This window comes from Tachypleus tridentatus, chromosome 8 (genome assembly GCF_004210375.1).
Source record: "Tachypleus tridentatus isolate NWPU-2018 chromosome 8, ASM421037v1, whole genome shotgun sequence".
NCBI classification, from domain to species: domain Eukaryota; kingdom Metazoa; phylum Arthropoda; class Merostomata; order Xiphosura; family Limulidae; genus Tachypleus; species Tachypleus tridentatus.
In genome coordinates, this window is record NC_134832.1 from 84,180,845 (window position 1) to 84,201,182 (window position 20,338).

At 32.0% G+C, this 20,338-nt stretch overlaps 1 long non-coding RNA gene across 1 annotated transcript; it reads left to right on the top strand.

Annotated features, from left to right (window-relative positions):
- The first annotated feature begins 467 nt into the window (after positions 1–467).
- On the top strand, positions 468–13,601 carry LOC143224205 (uncharacterized). Its single transcript, XR_013013267.1, has 4 exons — positions 468–942; positions 5,985–6,126; positions 11,520–11,679; positions 13,117–13,601. It is a non-coding gene; the product is annotated as an uncharacterized LOC143224205 (long non-coding RNA).
- Positions 13,602–20,338: the final 6,737 nt, after the last annotated feature.

Consider the following 20,338-nt stretch of genomic DNA (forward strand, 5'->3'; position numbering starts at 1 on the left):
GTCGCATAATACTTTAAATGTTACAGGTTACAACTGAAAGCTGGCAAAGTATCGTAAACAAGTAGACTTGTTCTTTATAATTAATGTGTTGTGCGATGTTCAATTCTATAGCATCGTTCAACATCCAACTACATCTTGAAACTTTATGGACACAGTGATTGAGATTTGACAATTTTCTTATACGTCCATACGTATGCTTGTGCATCAAAAGATATAGACAATTTGGTGGTGGTGACTAACAGATTAAGAGTATTCATAGATTTAAGAATGTTAAGTCTAAATTAGGTTTCATAAAACTGCGTAGGAAATTACGCGTAGTGGTTGTTGAAAGACATAAAAGAAAAATGTCGAAGGTAAAACCGTCAATAAATTCACTTCAGATATGTATATGTATATTAACATATACTCTTGTCTATACAACGTTTCGAGCAATGCCCTCTCCAGGTATCGCTAACCAAACAGTATATTTGCTGATGTTCGGAAAAATTATACTTAAGAGACTTAAATCGGTTATTAGCAGAAAATCTTAGAGATACAATAAGTTGTAACACACAAAAACCAGTGGCCAGGCACCCCACTTATTTAACTAATGTATTGTACTAAAATTTGAATTATAATTTACAATTTGAAACTAAACTCATTTGTTTTGAATTTCAAGCAAAGCTTTACGAGGGCTATTTGTGCTAGACTTCCCTAATTTAGCAATGTAAGACTAGAGGGAAAGCAATTAGTCATCACCACCCACCACCAACTCTTGGGCTTCTCTTTTACCAGTGAATGGTGGGATTGACCATCACATTTAACATCCCCACAGTTGAAATGGTCAGCATGTTTGTTGTGACGAGGATTCAAACCCGCAACCCACGGGTTATGAATTGAGTGCCTTAACCACCTGATTTGAAATTAGTGTTTTGAAGAAAACGTTTAATGAAAAATTTTGTGGTAAGTAAATTTTTCTTATCCAGCTTTCATCATTGAGTCATAGAAGTTGAAATGAATGTTATGATATTAAGCCATTCAGTAGACATGTGTTAACTGAATATGTATTTTCACCACCTTAGTTTCAAACTTCCAAAAGGAGTATGTAAAAAATTATGTTTTTTTAAGTAACCATTTTGAAATAATACAAAATCACAAGTTGTTTTATCCATACTACAAAATTCCATTGTAATTAATCATTTTTATTAGGTACACTGTATCTGGTCTAAAAAAAAGCTTTTGAACATCACCCTTTCTTCATGAGACTAACAATAACAACAAAAAAAACAAGTTTACTTGTGAATACACTTTGCAAAGGCTGAGAAATTGTGCAGGAGGAACTGTGAACTTTTGACTGGTTATGCTAATTTCTCCAAGCCAGTTCCCTTGGCTGTGGTTTTGCTAGATAGTAGACAGGGATAGTGGGAATCTCCTTAATCCATTCATGCACGTCACTAATCGGATGATGAGACATTTGGCTAATCATTGAAATTAAATTTTCATGTAACCATGGTTTATTCTCTTTAGAAAGCACACTCGCTGAGCTAGCACTCAGTTTATTAAATTAAGCCTCAGATTGACCTTAATGTGTGGTATTCAAGTACAGTAATGCCTATCATACATTTATAAGTAGCTGCAAAATAAAAATCCATAAACGTTTTGCACAGAATTGTTTCAAACATGAACAATAAGAAATCCAAGCGAATATCATTGTGCAATCACCAAAGTAATCATTACTCAAACCTTAAACCTAAGTCTCCATCCAACTACTGTCTTATAGGTTTCTTAAGACTACAACAGGCTCAGGAAGAATTGAACAAGATGTGTAGATAGAGATGAAATCAATAACATTAATACATATTCCACACTGTTAATTCTAACTCTGAACCTAGTGCATTGTACTACAGTCCATTTCATAGTAAGGAAATACTAATTATTGTAATGATTTAAAATAGCCTCATTTCAGGATGACATGACAATAAAAACACAACTACAAGTGTTACAGCACAATAGATGCTGCGTATAATGTTTGCCTAAAATAAAAGATCAGTATTCATATAAGACTTGCATCTGATGTACACAGACACTTTAACTGCATTTAAAAAAGCATGTAACAACAGAAAATGTAACGTACTAAATAAAATAAGCAAAAAGATTAAAAAATGTGAAGTGTTAAAACTATGAATCAAAACCAGTTTATGAAAAACACTAAAAAATGTATCATACATCTGGAATGGCTGCTGCATACCTACTATATGCAGTGAAATATTAAACTGCTTATGTACGACCAAAGTGCTCCCAAAAATAATTTTCTGATCACGACTTCATCAGTAACTAAAACAGTGAAAACCACTATTTGTGTGAACCTTAACAGACACAATTACAATGTTAATCATAAACTGGATTCTTTTTATAAATCTTTAAATCATTATGATGTACAAGTACACAGAAATGAACTGAAAACTGCTGAGAATGATATATATGATATTGATGAAATAACTTTGTTGAAGACCAGTATTTTGTAGAATACAATCATGTTTCAGTTGTAAAACAGTACATTTTATGCATATTTATATACATACATATTATTATTATTATTACTGTCTACAAATAAATCTTGAAATATCAATTCTCATAGAGCACAGAACATTAAGTAAAGAAATACAGAAAAACAATGATGTTTCCTTCTCAATGAATGTGTACTCACTTTCCACAGTTTGCTAAGCCTTGTCATATTTTAGAACTGGAGTATGTAAAATATTTTTCTTGTTTAATATACACATATTGATATAAAGAACATCATAGGTTATATTTAAGTACCACAGATTTCTAGTGTAATTAATAATTCTTATTAATTAAAGTGTATTTATGTCTAAAAAATGTTTTTCAAACATCATTCATCTTACCTTTCCTTGTGAGTCTACAAAAAAAAAAAATGGATCTACCCATGAAGACACTTTTTAAAACCTAAAATACCATGTAGGAAAAATTCTGAGCTTTCAATTGGTTATAAACATTTCATAGAACAAAGTAAGAATGTGTAAACAATCATTTCCAAAAAACCAAAGAAATAGACAGAATTAACTTTTTTGATTTTCTAAATATAGTAATATTTCAGAAAATACATAGGAAAGGAGGTTTTTTATTTTATATTCTAGCTTGTCAAAATTTGTTAATTTAAATTTCTATTTGTGAAAAAGTATAAACTTTGCCTTTGGACATCAGAAATATAATTTAAATAAAGAAGCATGTAGTATAGTACATGACAAACAAAATTTGATATTTAGGAATTTGTTTTAATATTTATTTTTAAATTAATTAATTATTGTGTGCTATTACATTTGAATTACATGCTACCACATGTATTCACATATGTTCATAAAATAATGGTTCAATAAAATTTTGAATGTAAATCTACAAATGTGATAACACCCTCTGACCCTTACACATAGTAATAGGGTTAAGAAGCTGTAGAATGAAACAAATACAATTACTAGTATAAAATGATAAATAACATTCAATCCACCAGAAGCAATACTTAAAGATTATATATGCTATTGTACTGTTGTAACATGCATTGTGAAAGCACTGTCTTCATATACTGTATGGTTTATGGAAAACATGCATGAAAGAGTGGTGTGCTTTGGACATGAAAGCTTTCTAATTGCATTTTTTGCAAGGGCAACAATGCTGCAGACACACAAAACTTGGTTTTGGTAAATACCAGTAAAATCATGTCAACAATAAAGAAGGGTACATAGTAGCAGTAACTTGGTTGTTCAACATCATAATGCTGTTGTATTAATGCACCACATATAGGTGTGCGAATTTCTACACATTACATGTAGCAGTTAGAGCATAATGAAAGCTAATCACTGAGATGTTACTAACAAGTCATAGCATATCATTAGTTGAAATATATCATGCAGACTCTCCCTTCAGTGTTACACAAAGAGTGATATCTAAGAATGGGTTAACATTCAAAGAGTCATATCCATAGAGTCATGAAATAGTTGTATTGTACTTCACACTTCCTTGTATATGTGAAACTTTATTGTTGTAAGATGTAGAAGCTGATTTGATGAGTGATCAACTAAAGAGAGGGAATGGATATGGTCAGATTTATATGATTGCTAGGCAGAGCTAGCAGCAATGCATGTGGAACTTGTACATGCTTGGAGCATGGTTTAGTTGTATTTTTTTAAATTAAAGTGTGATGAAAGGTAAGCTATATTACCCACGTTAAGCAAGAATAAATTTGTGTCTAAGAGAAATAATCTCAGATTTAAAGAACAATGAAAAACATCCAAGAATCATTATAAATTTGTACCGGCACATCTGTCTTAAGTAATGTATTACTAATATCAAGAGTCGTATATTAGTTATTTACCTTTTTCTAAATTTGAATCAGGAACAGTAAGATAGTTGTACTATATTTTCTATTCATTTTCTTTATCATGTAGAAAATTAAATTTGATAACAGTGTGTAAGCTAAGATGTTATCATTTTTATGATATGCATAGTTTATAGTGTACATATGGTTAGATTTGATTAGTATGTAGCTTACCTAGGTGCAGCCAACAGTATGTAATATTCCACAGTTTTAAAATACATATGGATGAGTGCAAAGTGAATTGTTTTAATTTGACTGTATACACAATGTGTAGTTATTTTAAATTTACTGTATACATGACAACCATGTATATACCTTTTCATAACTTGTAATGACTACGTACACTACTGTAAACAGTATTTTGCACATGATTACCTAGTTCAGACTACATAACTTTAAAAATAAAATTCCAAGACAGACATGTATGTAGTCAAAGTTTAAAATCAACTGTATTATGGTTATCTATTTATTTTCATTTACCTCTGCACAAACAAATTGTGTGTAAAACCTCAGCAGATATTTACAACAATGTTATAACAATAACTTGACACATAAATGTACAGTTATAGTAATATTGTCTTACATGACATATTTTAAACTTGAAGTGACCTAAACAAATCATGTTATTTAAGGTATAATGAACATTAAAATTTTAGCATGTATGTAAGCTCTTAACATTAGGTTTAAGTTAGTTTTACTTCTGTTTAGCATTGTTTTGACCAGAATTGTATATTTCTACTAAATAGGTTTGCCATATATTTTTATGTAGAATGAGCAGGCTTGATAAATGGTGACCTTCAAGTCATTTGTTAAAAATGGTATGGGGTATTATCCATATTAATGTTTAGAACTCTGTTGTTTCTTGTGAGTGTGTTTAACTGTTGGTTGTTGTGGAGGAGTGAATTTGAACTTGAGTACGAAAAACAAAACAGGTTATTGCAATATTCTAGATGTAAGAAATAGTGTTATAATGAACTTTACAAAATCATACTGTTTACTGTGATTGTGGGAGTTTTAGTATTTTCTTACAAAACAGTAAGAATGTTACTATATTTTTGTTTGAAATGTTTCCAGGGTCTTTTGCTTATAATACTGTACTGGTATCTCTCACTTTCTTAATATTTTCTTTAAATGTTGGCTGTGATTAAGTCTTTGTTTGCCGTTCTTTCTATTACTTTTATATTGTTTTAATAATTTCGTATTGTGCTTTTTGCTGTTTTTTTACCTCATGAATTGTTTGTACTGTCTTACTGTATGGGTATTGTAGTTTTTAATTTAGTCTACATATTGCTTGCTGCACATGAAGAAGTGCCTACTTCAAGTTTTTCCATTTAAGAACTTTGTAAAGATTTTTACTGAATACTATTCTGTTTTTTCTCAAAGGTAATTTTTTATAGGAACATTAAATGAATAGCAGTAAGACTTGTTAAACAGTTAACTTTCTTATAATTCTATATTTAACTGGAAAAGAAAAGCTATGCAAATTTTAGGTAACTTGAATCTTAATTGTCCAGGAATTAGTAAAATGCTAAAAATTAATTGGGACTAAATTGAGATTTTGTGTTCAGAACAAGATTTAGTATGAACAAAAGTGTATTTTTCTTCTTTACAGAACTATACGATTTTAAGCCTTTTTTACTGTGTGAATGGCCTTCAAGTTCAACTTTCCAGCTCCTAGTAGTCAAGTCAGTGAGGCTGAACAAGATTAATCTGAAGAAACCTGTGAATGAAGAATCTGTCTATCAGAAGGAAAGGTACAAATAAACAGTGGAGGTGAAACTATGGGAGTAGAGGTGTCAGTCAGTCCACAGCACGTACACATTTGTCCATTTCTTTTTCTTTTCTTTTTTTTGTTTAGGCATGTTGCTATGTTACTTTTAGTTTTGTTGAGTTTTAAACAAAAATTTTATTAAACATTAAATTTCTTGAAGTGAGCTAAACATACATAGTGTAGCTCCTACAGTAACATCTAGAGGATATTATAAAGGCAGGGGATAAACAAAATGGGGGCTTAGTTTTTAAGCAATCTGATGCAAAACCTTTTATGAGGGAGTGGTTACAGAAGGCTGTAGATTTCCTCTGCTACATACAGTTTGATTGATGTAGATTTCTCATTCTTTTCAGTCAGTCTTACAAACCCTTTTAAAATGTAAAATTGAACAGCAATTTCTTGTATATCAAATTATATGTGTATATGTGTCAATTATTTTTAAAGCTGACATTTGTATTTCCAAGCTCACAGCAGACAAGGTCTAATTATGGACAATGTTTTATCACTAAGAAAAAGAGTACTTTTGGAGCATAAGAGGAGAAAGGCAGGTACTTTAATCCACCCATCCACCCCCATTGTTCGTGTTATTGAGCTCCTATTAAAAACCAAACTTATCAAATGTCTTGTGATGACTGAAATTTCATTCTAGAAGGCTTTGTGCCTTATTGTGAGATAAGAACTGGAGTATTTTTAGTAATTATTTTAAGTATAAAATGAAAGAACACATTTGTTTAAAATTGTTATTGTGTTATGATAATTACATACAGTTCAAAATGCTTTAGATGATTGGGTGAAAATCACCTAGATTTTACATGTGGAGAGAAAATTGGAGTTACCAGTTCTTATGTTGTTCGGACCCTGGTGAGATGTTTGTTGGCATTATAAGCATAACATCAAAGCTTAAAGTGGTATGGGATGTTATCTTGTTTTTTTTAGGTGCTATAAAACAACTCTGCTGTCTCTAAACTGTCTTGGGGTCTATATCAAATATCTTACTCTCTTTCTTTTCCCTTTCATTCAAGTACAAGTGGTAAGATACAACACAAAGTAACAGTGAAACAAAGTGCATTGAACAGATGCATACAAGTTTTCAGTAAGGAGTCTAATTAGTATTTCCACTGCTGTGAATAGTAGTTCATAACTGTAGGCTTCTTGGAAGGGTAAGGTTCAATAACCAGTGCAATAAATACTTACTGGATAGAGGAACTACATTTCTTTTCTTAAAATGTCATGTAAGAGGGGGATAGGAATAAAACAAATGACCCCTTTCATTACAGACTCACTGTGTGTGATTTTGTTTATAACCATCAGTTTCCACACTGTAACTTTTAAAATGGTATGTGTATTTTCACAAAATCTGACTAGCTTTCTGTAAATATTACTAGTTTTTTGTATACAAAAAAATTCAAAGTTTTTGATCAAGTATTTCACTAAAATTAAGTTATCTTTTGAAATTCAAGGATTGTTCAAACTAGTCCACTTTCTCTTTTCCTCCTCTTCAAAAACTGCATTACAACAAACTTTAAGTGTTTTCAACCAATGGCAAGTAGTGTAGTGACTAAAAATATAAGTTCAAGGTTATAAGATAAAATACACTGTTTAATGTAGGTAGTGTTAATTTATTTTGTGAGTTAATATTTCATGACTGTTTTGTTTCACAATAAGAGAGTTGAAAGCAGATGGTTATTGGAAGTTGTGTAATTGATATTAAGGCTACAGAGATTTCTAGAATGCCTCAATGCAAGATATAAAAAGTGTAAACAACCATAAAAGAGACCACAGAGTAGGAAGTGTACCAAAAGTAAAGTCAAGGAAAAGAGAGTTTCAGTCAGAGAGAAGTTAATCATTTAAAAAATAGAAAAATAGTTTGGCTTGTCAACTGCATTTTAAACCAATTGAATTTGGCCAAAATGGATTTTTGTCAAGAGAACCACACAGTATTTAGATCCAGTTGTGATACATGTAGTGTGAAGAATTTGTCATATGTTTCACTTGTTTTGAACATATTTTAAAATAAGTGGAATGCATGCTGTTCATTTATTTTTGAATTTATCTCCAAAAAGTGGCAAACACCCACTGTTAAAGAATCCTTAGTCCAACACACCAATTTAAATTATTATATACACTATTTAAAAGTATGTTTCTAACTGGAATGAAATCAGAACATTGGAATAATTGTGGTTCTTTAAAAAGCTGTAGGGGTGGGTGTGCTTTTAGGTCTAATACACCAGTGTCCAATTGTATTTCATAGTCACCAAAACTGTTTAAAATGTGTTTACATTTTTACCATGTGGCAAAACTGCATTTTCCTAGTCACCAAAACTGTTTAAAATGTCTTACAATTTTTGCTATGTGGCAAAAAGAATTAACTCTGTTTTTACAGATGGTACATAGTAATGTTTTCAATTATGTATTAATAGAATTAATTATACTAAAAAACAGGTGGTAGAAGTAAAGCACCAGTTCACCACAGGTCAATAGCTGTTTTTGCATGTGGCAAGTGGTGACCATGTTGGACCCCATGGGTCTGATGGATCCAGAGCAGGTGAAAAACAATATTCTTTTCTCTCTTCACATGTCTGGTAGTGATGAATGTGTTTGATTGTCAAACATAATGAATCTAATAATTACATGTTCTTATTCTGTTTGAAAAGAAGAAAGTGGTGTTTATGTTTATTATTTCCAAAAAAAATCTGATTGATAAAATGTTTTAAAATACATTTATTGCAAATAGAAACATTTAACTGCTTTATAAGCTTTAATACTTTTAAAGGCAAACATATTTGATGCACAAGCAAAGCATTCACATGCTGAACTGGAAACACAAGTTTTGATAAGTGGATATTTCTAGTCAACTGTTAAAAAGCTTGTAAGAATTTTTTTAAATTTATTTTCCTGATTCTGTAAAGTGAAACTTCATTTACTCAGGAGCCTCTTGTTGAGAAAGTTTTGTTTACGTATTTTAGCATACATGCTGTTTTGGCTATCTTCATGAAAAGTAATTAAAGGTTGTTTAATCAAATTATAGATGATAACAACCAGAGTAACCAGACAATAATAAAGCTGTATTATATTTAATTTTACTCTTTTTTTTCATAAATCAACAAACGTGGCAGTGGACTTAAAGTACTATTGACACCCACCTGGAAAATAGAATAACAACTGTTCTCAGTGTTCTGGAAATGAAACTTATATCTATGTCTGAGAAAAGAAGGAAAATAGCTTTCTAAATCCAGTCTTGATTTGTTGAAAGTAGAATTAGTTGGTATACAGATACCATATACTTCATTGCTATATTGTGTGTATATATATAAAACAAAATTCTGTGTCTGTCTCTTGTTCCATTATCTAACTAATCCAGGTTCACTGGACCAGTCTTAACCAAACTGTGTGAAATGTTTTCAAAGAAAACCAAAAACAGCAGTGCTTTCAATAGATGATTATCCTTCTTCATGAGAGTAAATGTGAAGATAATTTGGAAAAGGGAGCATGCTAATGGAGGGTTCCTAACTCCTCCACCCCCATTATTGCTGTTATTGAACACTTTGATTAAGTTAACATTAATTATATTCGTAGATGGTGTCTTGTCCTTAAACTAAAAAGTAAGACACGTTTATACAATTTTCTCTAATATGCCTGCACACAGTGTGGAGGAAAGCACACAAACATTTAATATATATATCCCAGAGAATGCACTGGGCTCTCTTTGGAGGAATTAAATGAACAAAAATGATTGCCTTTGTTGCAATAATGCATAAACTGAGATGAAGTTTCCATTTCAACAGCCACCATAAGGCTGGTATGAAAAGCTGTTGTTTGAGTTATAATAATTTCTTACTTTAACCTGTCTGTAAGACACTTTTGTAGCCATTGGTTTTCTATTAAGTAATCATTTAAAACGCTGTAAAAAGATGTGATGAGCTGGGTGTTGAAAGCAAGTAACAGAATGCACCCCTACTGACATTACAATTGATACTACCTCTTTCTACAGGGTAATAATGACCATTATACAGTGTAGTAAATGGATGTTATAAATGAATTGTATGAAAATCAGGATTTTTCTCATCATATCTTCCACCTCCAGATTTTGTTTAAGTTTATGTACAAATAAAGGACAGGTACCTCAGCTTGATAAATATGAAACATAAACTTCTGAGTTATTTTTATGATTCTAGCTCAGAACTTCTTACTAGGGCATGTGCTAGTTGACTTCTAGGTGTTGCTGTACCTAACATGAGTCATCACAGATGGTACTTGTCAATTTTATTTTGCAAAGTGGTAAACATGTGAAATAATTATAGATTATCAACAAGTTAGAACTTGTGTTTGGTAAACTCCATGTTCTTTATAATGTATTATTTTCTCACACTAATCTTCCATCTCAATAAATCATCAAGTCTGTCAGTATGCAGAGTGTGGATTACACGAATGCCTCTGTTTTTGTAAATTACAATAACTAATCACATCAGTACTTCCAAAGTTGATTTTTCATACTATGGATCTCTGATAAATCTGTTTTAAGTTTATTTTATATAGCCTTGACAGAACTAATGGGGGCATCTAGTCAACTGTGAAAGTATTATCAAAGTAGCCATTATCCCAAACCAAAACATATATGGTTAAGGTAGAATAGAATACTCTTCATCCCTACCATGCCTTGTATTGAGTGAATCATTATGGTCTGCATTTGAAAATAGGTCTTTGTGGTCATCTATTAAACTGTTTCAGGTGTTGTTGTTTCTTCAGACTCTCCACTGTGTTCTATGCCCTCACTTTTCTTCTAATGAAGATTGGTAGCCCTTATTACTTTCCAGTTTTCCCATAAGTACCACACCTTTCTTATATGGGTGAAATGTATACCTGGCTCAGACGGTCTCTACACCAGTTCTCCAAATTTGACTTTCTTGTCTTCAGGTGTGTCCTCTGGATGGCTTTGGAGGATGCTTCTTTCCTTCCCTCAAACTGTTTCTTCCGCCTATTCAATGTAAGATTCTTGCTATCTGTTGATATGATATAATGTACTGTATTGGAATTTGTAATTCTTTCAAACTGTAAATGTATTTCTGGAAGGTTCTTACCTCACTTCACATTTCCCATCTAACCTCTTCATTAAAACCTGATGCTTCCAAATTCTAAGAGAACTCAAAGTGATATCTGGTAGAATTGAATAGAGGAAGACATAAGCATAATGAGAATACCTTGCACTATTACTGATGGAGGGTTATCACATGATAATTTTAATGAATAATTTGCAATCAAGAGGAGGCAAAAACTCATGACATGGTTGAAAACAAGTTTTACAAATAGATGGTAGCATTGAATGAGAATATCTATTGATGTAAAAGGATTGTTTGTTTCTTTTTAATTTCATGAAAGTTACATGAGGTCTATCTCCACTAGTCATCCTTAATTTGGCAGTGTAAAACTAGAGGGAAGACAGCTAGTCATCACCACCCACTGCCAACTCTTGGGCTACTTCTCTACCAATGAATGTTGGGATTGACCGTAACATTAGAAGGCCCCTAGGGCTGAAAGGGTGAGCATGTTTGGTGTGATGGGAATTGAAACTAGCAACCTTTAGATTAAGAGTTGAGGATTTTAACTGTCTGGTTATTCCAGGCCTGTGTGAAAGGAGATAAGTACTTCTTGGAATTACATTTTTAGTACAAAAAATTATAAATATCACAACAATTTTATAGAATACGTGATGCAGATTGAAAATAAATATGCAGGCTAATCAGTCTGTAGAATGGTATTCCTGAAGTATTGAAAATATGATTCAAATTATAAAATTTAGTAATTTTGAATATTAAAAACATCTAACACTTTTATGACCTGCAAAGGAAAGAAAAAAAACGTAGTGTTACAAGTTGATAATTTGATTCAACCAAAAAGAGCTTACATTCAGTAGTAATTATTTCAGTCCCAGCAAAAATAGTTGCATAACTCAGAAAGTGTGAAAAATGTGTAACTAAATAATTGTACATTTTGATTTAGAGGGGAAATTTGACAAATTATGAAGAGTAAAATAATAGCGTAGAAATATATTATTTCCAAGGAACTTTCAAAGTGTGATCACAGTAATGGTTACAAGGTTTATAGATTAAAATAATCCATAGTGTTATTACTATTGTAAGGATTAAAACCATACATTTACTAAAATGTATGAATTTCTGCATACAATCTTAGCAGAAATTCATACATTCATACATACGTTTGTAATTTTAATATATTCTTTCATCAAAAATTTATTATAGCAAATGGATGTGTTTTGTCATCAGCTGTAGTTGTTTTAGTTAATAACTGAAGTTAAATGTAAATAAAAGATGCAACATATAACAGTAGAAATATCAACAGAATTTTGTTCAAGCAACATTGTTATTATAAAAATTAAATGTTGTACAGAATTCCGTTTTTGTACATTCCATTAGGCCTAGTGTGGCCCAATGCATGCCATATTGTAAAACTGAAGTTCATGGCTCACATACTATTGCTGAAACAACAGGACTTGTATGAATCCATAGTGTTATTACTATTGTAAGGATTAAAACCATACATTTACTAAAATGTATGAATTTCTGCATACAATCTTAGCAGAACTGTTGTATTAAATATTCAAAACTAACATCATATTATGAGGACATCGTGAATGTAACAGCTACACACACTTCCAAAAGGTTATTAATATAACTTGGAGGAATGGTGCTTACTTGTGTGAATATAATGCACCATTTATTTTTTATCAGTGTTTTAGAGTAGAATTAATATGATTAAAAAGTAACTGTGCACAATTTTCTAACTGCTATATAATAAACTTACAAGGAAAGTTTTTATCACCTTACAAAAATATAAGACTAGAAATATGTGTTCATCCATTACTTTTTAAAAGGTACAATAATTTTATAAGTAGCATGTGGTAATATGTTCACGTTGTAGCACATTACAAATTCTAATGATACTTTTATTGTTTCAGTGGTTCAGGAACTATCTACACAGCCATAGTAACTGCTACTGGGTTTTAAGTTACAATTAAAGAGATCAATGAAAACCAAGAAAAGAGCTTATCGTCACCGAACTTATAGTGGTGGACAAAAGTAAACATCCAAACCATCGTCAACTATTTGGTTAGCTATCTTGTTGGTGATGAACTTAGGGTTAGTCTTATTAATGTTACATTTTAGTTAATTTTTGTATTTTTAATCTTACCTGTTATAGAGTGTACACTAACATATTGTCTTTATTTAATTAAGTGGTCAATTTCAAGCACTTTTACAAGTTTGAGAATATTTTTATATATCACTCTCACAGGTCTGCTTTGTTTAAATTGTAGTTGTAAGTAATACGTGACAGTTTTAGTGTGGGAGGTTGCAGCCACATTTGGTTCTGACACAATGACTTTTTTAATTCATTCCACATGTAAATAACTTTGAAATAACTTTATATATTTCTATTCTAAGCTTCTACCAGTATGTTATTTCTAACCAGCACTCTTTAGTTTTTATTATGCTTGATTCATCTTTGTTGTATGTTTCACACACAGTGTTATATACATGGTTGTTGAAATTAATTTATTCAAGAAAGATTGAATTTGTTAAATTATTTGCAGCTTATACAATACTCTCAAATGTAGCATTATTTACAAAACTGTAAACATTGTTTAGTGTGTAATACAATAAATATTAAATTATTAAATTTTCAGTCTCTTACACAAAATACAATCCAATGTAATCTTTTACAACTGTTCGAAATCAGATTACAGCATTAGTTACCAATATATAAAAAGAGTGTACTTCAAAAAAACGAAAAACATCTTTGAGGTAGAAAAATAAAAGTTAGAAATTGAAGAAGTAACAAAAAAGTAGAAAAGTGGTCTTTGCTAATTCACGTGCAGATAGCCCTTGTGTAGCTTTGCGCAAAATATCAAAAACAAACAAAGCTAATTCACACTTTCTTAACACTTGAAATTGAGTTTGTAATATTTTTTATGAACCACAAATCTTTCTAGATAATAAAAAATCTTACACTTAAATAATGTTAAACGACTGTTGTTACCTCAGTTCCCACTTCATGAACAATTGTTTGAAAAACTTTTCTGTTTTTATTAGATATATGGTTACTTACAATATTATTAAAAGATGAAAATAAATTATTTTATCTCATTATTATGTATAATTTTATTAAATAATAAAATGTAAGTGAAATTTTAAACTTTGTTTGTTTAGGTAATAATAGAATATTTAGCAGTTGGCTGAATGACTGATGTTCTTGCTCAAACCTGTGTTTATGAAAATGAAATAGCAGCAGTTTTTAAAGAAGTATGTTATATTGATTGTTATTAGTTACTATTAAGAGGTTTTATTTGTGGAAGAGATCTTCTTACCAAACCTCTGAATACTTCCATAAACTTTTTATTTCTCTAGTGATGACAAAAATTTTAAATAACATTAGAGATAGTAATAATGAATTTACATCCAAAATTGGTGAGGTTATCATATTGTAAACTCTCTGTGGTTCAAGTTTACAGCAATTAGATGAAGAGTCCAACTAGCATCACATAAAGTTGTTATGCAAAGTCTCTGATCTACTGACAATTATTTCCTCATTTTGAGTTGTGGAATGATAACGTCATATGTGTGTTATTACTATTTTTATCAAGATTTATTTGTGGATTGCTCTTAAATATATTCCTTCTAGCATATACTTGTTCAATATGCTAGATTTTTTCTACACAGTTAAAACATTGTGTGTAGTACCATGACATTTATTTTAGGCCCTAAATTTTATCACTATATTCATTCAAACAGAACCATTATGACATGTCCAAGGTACAAGTGTAGGGAATTCTAAAAACTGAGTGTTCTCACCCCAGCTGATTTAATTGTTAAAAAGTGATCAGTGAATCACTACCATGGTGTTGAAATTTACAATCAGTAATAACATGAAGAATTAGCCCATAAAATGGAAAGAATGACAAAATATTCTTTTTTACTTACACTTTCACACAGTACTATATAAAGAGACTAATTAAACAAACTGTATGTGATATACAGGATGTTCGGAAAATCACTGTGCAGTTTTGTAATCATATGTCTACTCAGTCTATTTCAAGCCAGCAACTGATAGCAGTGTTTAGAAACAAAATAAGAAGGATCCAGGCCTGTATTGATGCCAACAGGGGTCACTTTCAACATTGTTTATAATTGTCATTCATATTTACCTCCTGTATTCTGTATTGAAACATGTCTGTTAATAAATATATAAGTGTACAGTGACTTTCTGAACACTATGTATAATAAGCACTTTTGTTAAACAAATGTTTTTTTTATTATTTAACACAGCATCCGTTCATTGAAGTAGCTGACCAGTGACAATACAGCCCACTACAGTGATAACTAGATACACATTAATAGCTCAAAAACCAAATATCCCAACATACATGTTGAAATATATTGGCCATGAAGACTGGCATCATTTTAGGACAAGAAAATTAACAGATTGTATTTCTTAGATTTCTCCAAGAGCAGTAGTATATTGGGTGCCACGACTTCCTATTATTCAGCTTCTTAGATTTTGAAAATAATATCCATTTCTCCTCCATGTAAGAATGTTGTTACGAACTAGGAATAAATAAAACTCTTGCTTAGATCAAATTATTATTTTATTTTCCACAATGAACATTTTTTTATTATGTGTTTTGATAAAAATAAAAAAAATGAATAAATGAGTGGATTTGTTTGTTTGTTTTGATATGCATTCAGATACTCGAGGTTTATCTGTGCTTTTTTGCCATCCCTAATTTAGCAGTTTAAGACTGCGCTTCGGCATCTAGTCATCACCACCCACCGCCAACTATTTTACCAACCCAGCCGTGGGGGCGTTATAACATTAGAGGGTCAATCCAACTATTCGTTGGTAAAGCATAGTTTAGAGCTGGCGGTGGGTGGTGATGACTAGCCCTCCTTCTAGTCTTACGCCATAATTAGGGACGGCTAGCCAGATAAATGAGAGGAAAGTTGATGTCAAACAGATATGCATTTAGATTCATTCTGATATTTTTGTGAAATCTACATCCTTTAGTGTCAAAACTATGTGTTATGATCTTACATATTGCAATTTCAACTCGCAGTCTGTGAATTGTGGGTTGAATCCTTGTCCAAACAAACATGCTTGTTTTTTTCAGCCCAAGTAGTCATTATAATATTATAATCAATCCTACTTTTCTTCAATAAAAAGTAACCCAAAAGTTGACAGTGGGTACTGATGATTAGTCCGCAGACGTAACGCTATGCCATTGGCTAGCTAATCTTTGGGAGTAAACACTTTTACAGTACAATGAGTGATTGTATACGGCGGTGTTTAAAACAACGGATTTTACAAGCTCAGGGTAATTAAACAGCATTAAACTAATGATTCATTGGCATCAGTAAGATTTTGTATTGGTTAAGATGCCCAATAGGTTCTCTGTGCTGTACACATCATGGGTATCGAAACCCGAATTATAGCGTTGTAAGCCAGCAGATTGCCAATGGATGTTTATTTGTTGGAAAGGGAAGATACTTTTTGGCCACAAAGTAGAAAATAGAATTTTGAAGAATTTCAAGATTATTTGTTTATTTAATTACACTTTATGGACGAACCAACACATCATCAGATATTTGTAAACCCTCGAATTTAAATTTACGCAAGACTTTGGTTGATATTTTCTTTAGCTTAAGTATTTTATTTTTGCAACGGTTGATAAAATTTGCATTCGTAAAAAAAAAAAATTTTTTTTTGTTTCTGTACCTTTAGGGCGATTTTATTTTTCTTCTACCAAGTTAATTTATTTTTTGAGATACTTATTACCTTCCTGTTACACCAAACATGTTTGCCCTTTCAGGCGTGGAGGCGTTGTAGTGTAACAGTCAATTCCACTATTTGTTGGTAAAAGAGTAGCCCAAGAGTTGGCGATGGGTGGTGGTGACTAGCTTCCTTCCATCTGGTCTTAAACTGCTAAATTAGGGACGGCTAGCGCAGATAGACCTCATGTAGCTTTGCGCGAAATTCAAATAACAAAATTATAAATCGTTTCTTTAAATCAGGGGTCACCAAACTACGGCCCGCGGACCAGATATGGCCCTCGAGGTCATTTTCTTCGGCCCGCCAGAAGCTAGCCTCTTGGAAATAAAAAGTGACATAAAAATGTCCGACTGTCATAACAAAATAAATCACACCGATGGTCGCTTTAAGCTGGCAAATACAAGACGTTATGATAAAAAGAATCAAGGCTGTCACGCGCATTTGTAACCAATAGGAAAATTCTTCATTCGTCCTTGCTGCCCGTTTATTCATATCGAGGCACGAATTTATGAAAGCATTATGATTTCGAAAACAAGAACAGACTTAACCCTCGTCCTATCGACTCGTCTTGTAAATTCAGCAACCGAGGGTTACCGCTTCAGCAAGCTCATTTCTCTTATTAGTCGAGTTATGCGCTTTTCGTAACTCGTTCTTGAACCTGTACAATACGTTTCTCACAGCCTTCTGATTTTTATTTTCAGATCCTGTTTTTTTATCACCCATCGTTATGGCTGCTTTTAAAAGAAGAAAAGTGGACTCTGAGTGTCGTGCTTTCAATGAAGAATGGGCAGAAAAGTACTTCTTTGTGGAAACAAAAAACCAGAAAGCTATTTGTGTGATATGCACCGAAAGTGTTGTCGTTTTGAAAGAGTACAATCTTCGGCGTCACTATGAAACAAAACATCGATCAACATATTTGAAATTTTCAGGAAAGCTTCTTTCTGAGAAATTTGAATCCATGAAACGTGTTTTTGAATCTCGAAAGAATCTCTTCACGAGAATGTTTACTGAAAATGAATCTGTCACTCATACAAGTTACAAAATAGTACAACGGGTGGCAGAGCGAGGAAAACCTTTGACTGACGGCAACTTCATCAAAGAGTGTATGATGGAAGCAGCAAATGAGCTGTGTCCTGAAAAAGCCAATTTCTTTGAAAGTATCAGCCTTTCAGCAACTTCAGTTGTGCGGAGAGCAGAAGAACTTGGAGAGAACATCGCATTACAGATACTCCAAAAAGCTAGGAACTTCTTATAGTATTCTCTGGCACAGGATAAGTCTACTGATCTCTCAAGTACTTCTCCTGTTCATTCGTGAAGTTAATTTGGACTTTCAGATCACGGAAGATCTAGGATCAGTTTGCAGCACGCACGGAAGAACAACTGGAGAAGACATTTTCATGGAAGTGCATAAAACTTTGCAAGACTGTAACCTTCAGTGGAATCAGCTTAGAGGTGTAACAGTTGATGGAGGAAAAAACATGGTTGGAGAAAGAAAGGTCTGGTGGGGCTGATCAGGAAACAGTTGGAAGATCTTCAACTCCCAAACGCTCTGTTCATACACTGCATCATACATCAGCAAGCACTATGTGGAAAAGACTCAGATATTTCTTGCATACTGAAACCAGTCATTTCTGCAGTGGACTTCATTCGGGGTCATGCACTTAATCATCGCCAGTTCAAGGTGTTTTTTGAAGAAATTGATGAGCCAACAGACCGGATTGACAAATGCAGCAGGCCAGTGAAAGTTTAATCAACAAATTGTAGTGACAAATCAACAACTTCAGGAGTTGTGTCAGTAGGTAAATTATCAAATGCAACAGTCAAATCAGCAAATTGACGATTGATCTCGCAGGATCCAGATCCATAAGCGTTAGCCAAGCCTCATCCATGAATAGTGGAGAGGAAGCTGTTTCTGTGTATGGTATAGAGGTAGAAGAAGAGGTTGATGAATCAAGTGTCAGATTACTGAATACAATCGGACATTGCCACGTTTAATGTTGTGTTGGTATGCAGAAAGTATATATTTTACAGACATAGATGATAAATTCTCTTAAAACCCAATTTTCTTACTATAAATGGGTACATTCTTGAATTTGAAGAGTTGAAACTGAAAATTTATGGGAAGAAGCAACTATTAACGTTTTCAAAGCAAAAACAATAAATTTGCAAGAGCTAAAGTAAGAGTAAAAAGAATTGAGACCATCTGACCTGAGTCTGAGATGTCAAATTTATATATGTAAAAATGGCTGGTATGGATTGAGAAAATTTTTATGTAGATGAGGTTCCCAAAGAAAGAAAGAGGTAACTGACCTATAGCTGACCACATGTTTGAAGGGGGTTGTGTAATTGAGTGTTGGAATGTGGAGAGCGTGCCATGTTTGATTATATAATTTTATATTATTTATTTTATTATTATTATTTATTATATTGTTTTTAATATAGGTATAAAGGTGTTCCTTTGTATTGGTTTATTTTGGTCTTGAGTTATTGTGTAAGTAAGGCTTCTTTAATTTTGCATTTGTTTATATTTGTTCCTTTATTTAGTATTTGGGTGTTTTTTATGGTTATGTTGTGTTTATTTGATTTGCAGTGTTCGAAAACGTGTGAAGGTGACTTTTTATGTTCTTTGAATCTGGTTTCCATTTTTCTACTTGTTTCTCCAATATAGAAGTCGTGGCAGTTATCATATTGTATTTTATAAATAATGTTGGTGTGGCGTTTGTCAGTGTAGCTTTTACATAGTATAGATCTTAGTTTTGTGCCTGGTTTTGGAATAGATTTGGGTATTAATTGGAATGCCATATTTTGTTACTAGGTTTGCAAAATGTTAGTTATTTTTCTGCTGATGTCGGGAATATATAGTATGTAACAGTATATGGTTTTGTGATTTTTTAATTCGTGAGATATATTTACTTTTGTTAGTTGATTTTGCTTTCTGTCTAGGTGTGTGCGTATAATGTTTTCTACGGTTTGTGGAGGAAACTTATTGATGTTGATAAAGTATTGTTCTATTTTGTCTAATTCATCCTTCATTTTATCTGGTGAGCATAGTTTTATGGCTGTGTTTATTTGGTTTCTTAGTATGTTGAGTTTTTGTTTTGTTTCATGTGCTGAGTTCCAAGGAATATATAGTCCAGTATGGGTGATTTTTCGGTGGATTTCTGTTTTAAATTGTGTATCGGTTCTTGTAATTTTGAGGTTAAGAAATTATATTTGATTGCTTTCTTCTTGTTCACATGTGAAGTTAATGTTGGGATTTATAGAGTTAATGTGATTGAAAAAATTAAGTGTGTGTTCTGTAGATGTGAATCACAGTACGTAACACTGTTGTGGATTACTGGCTAAATGCTAACAAG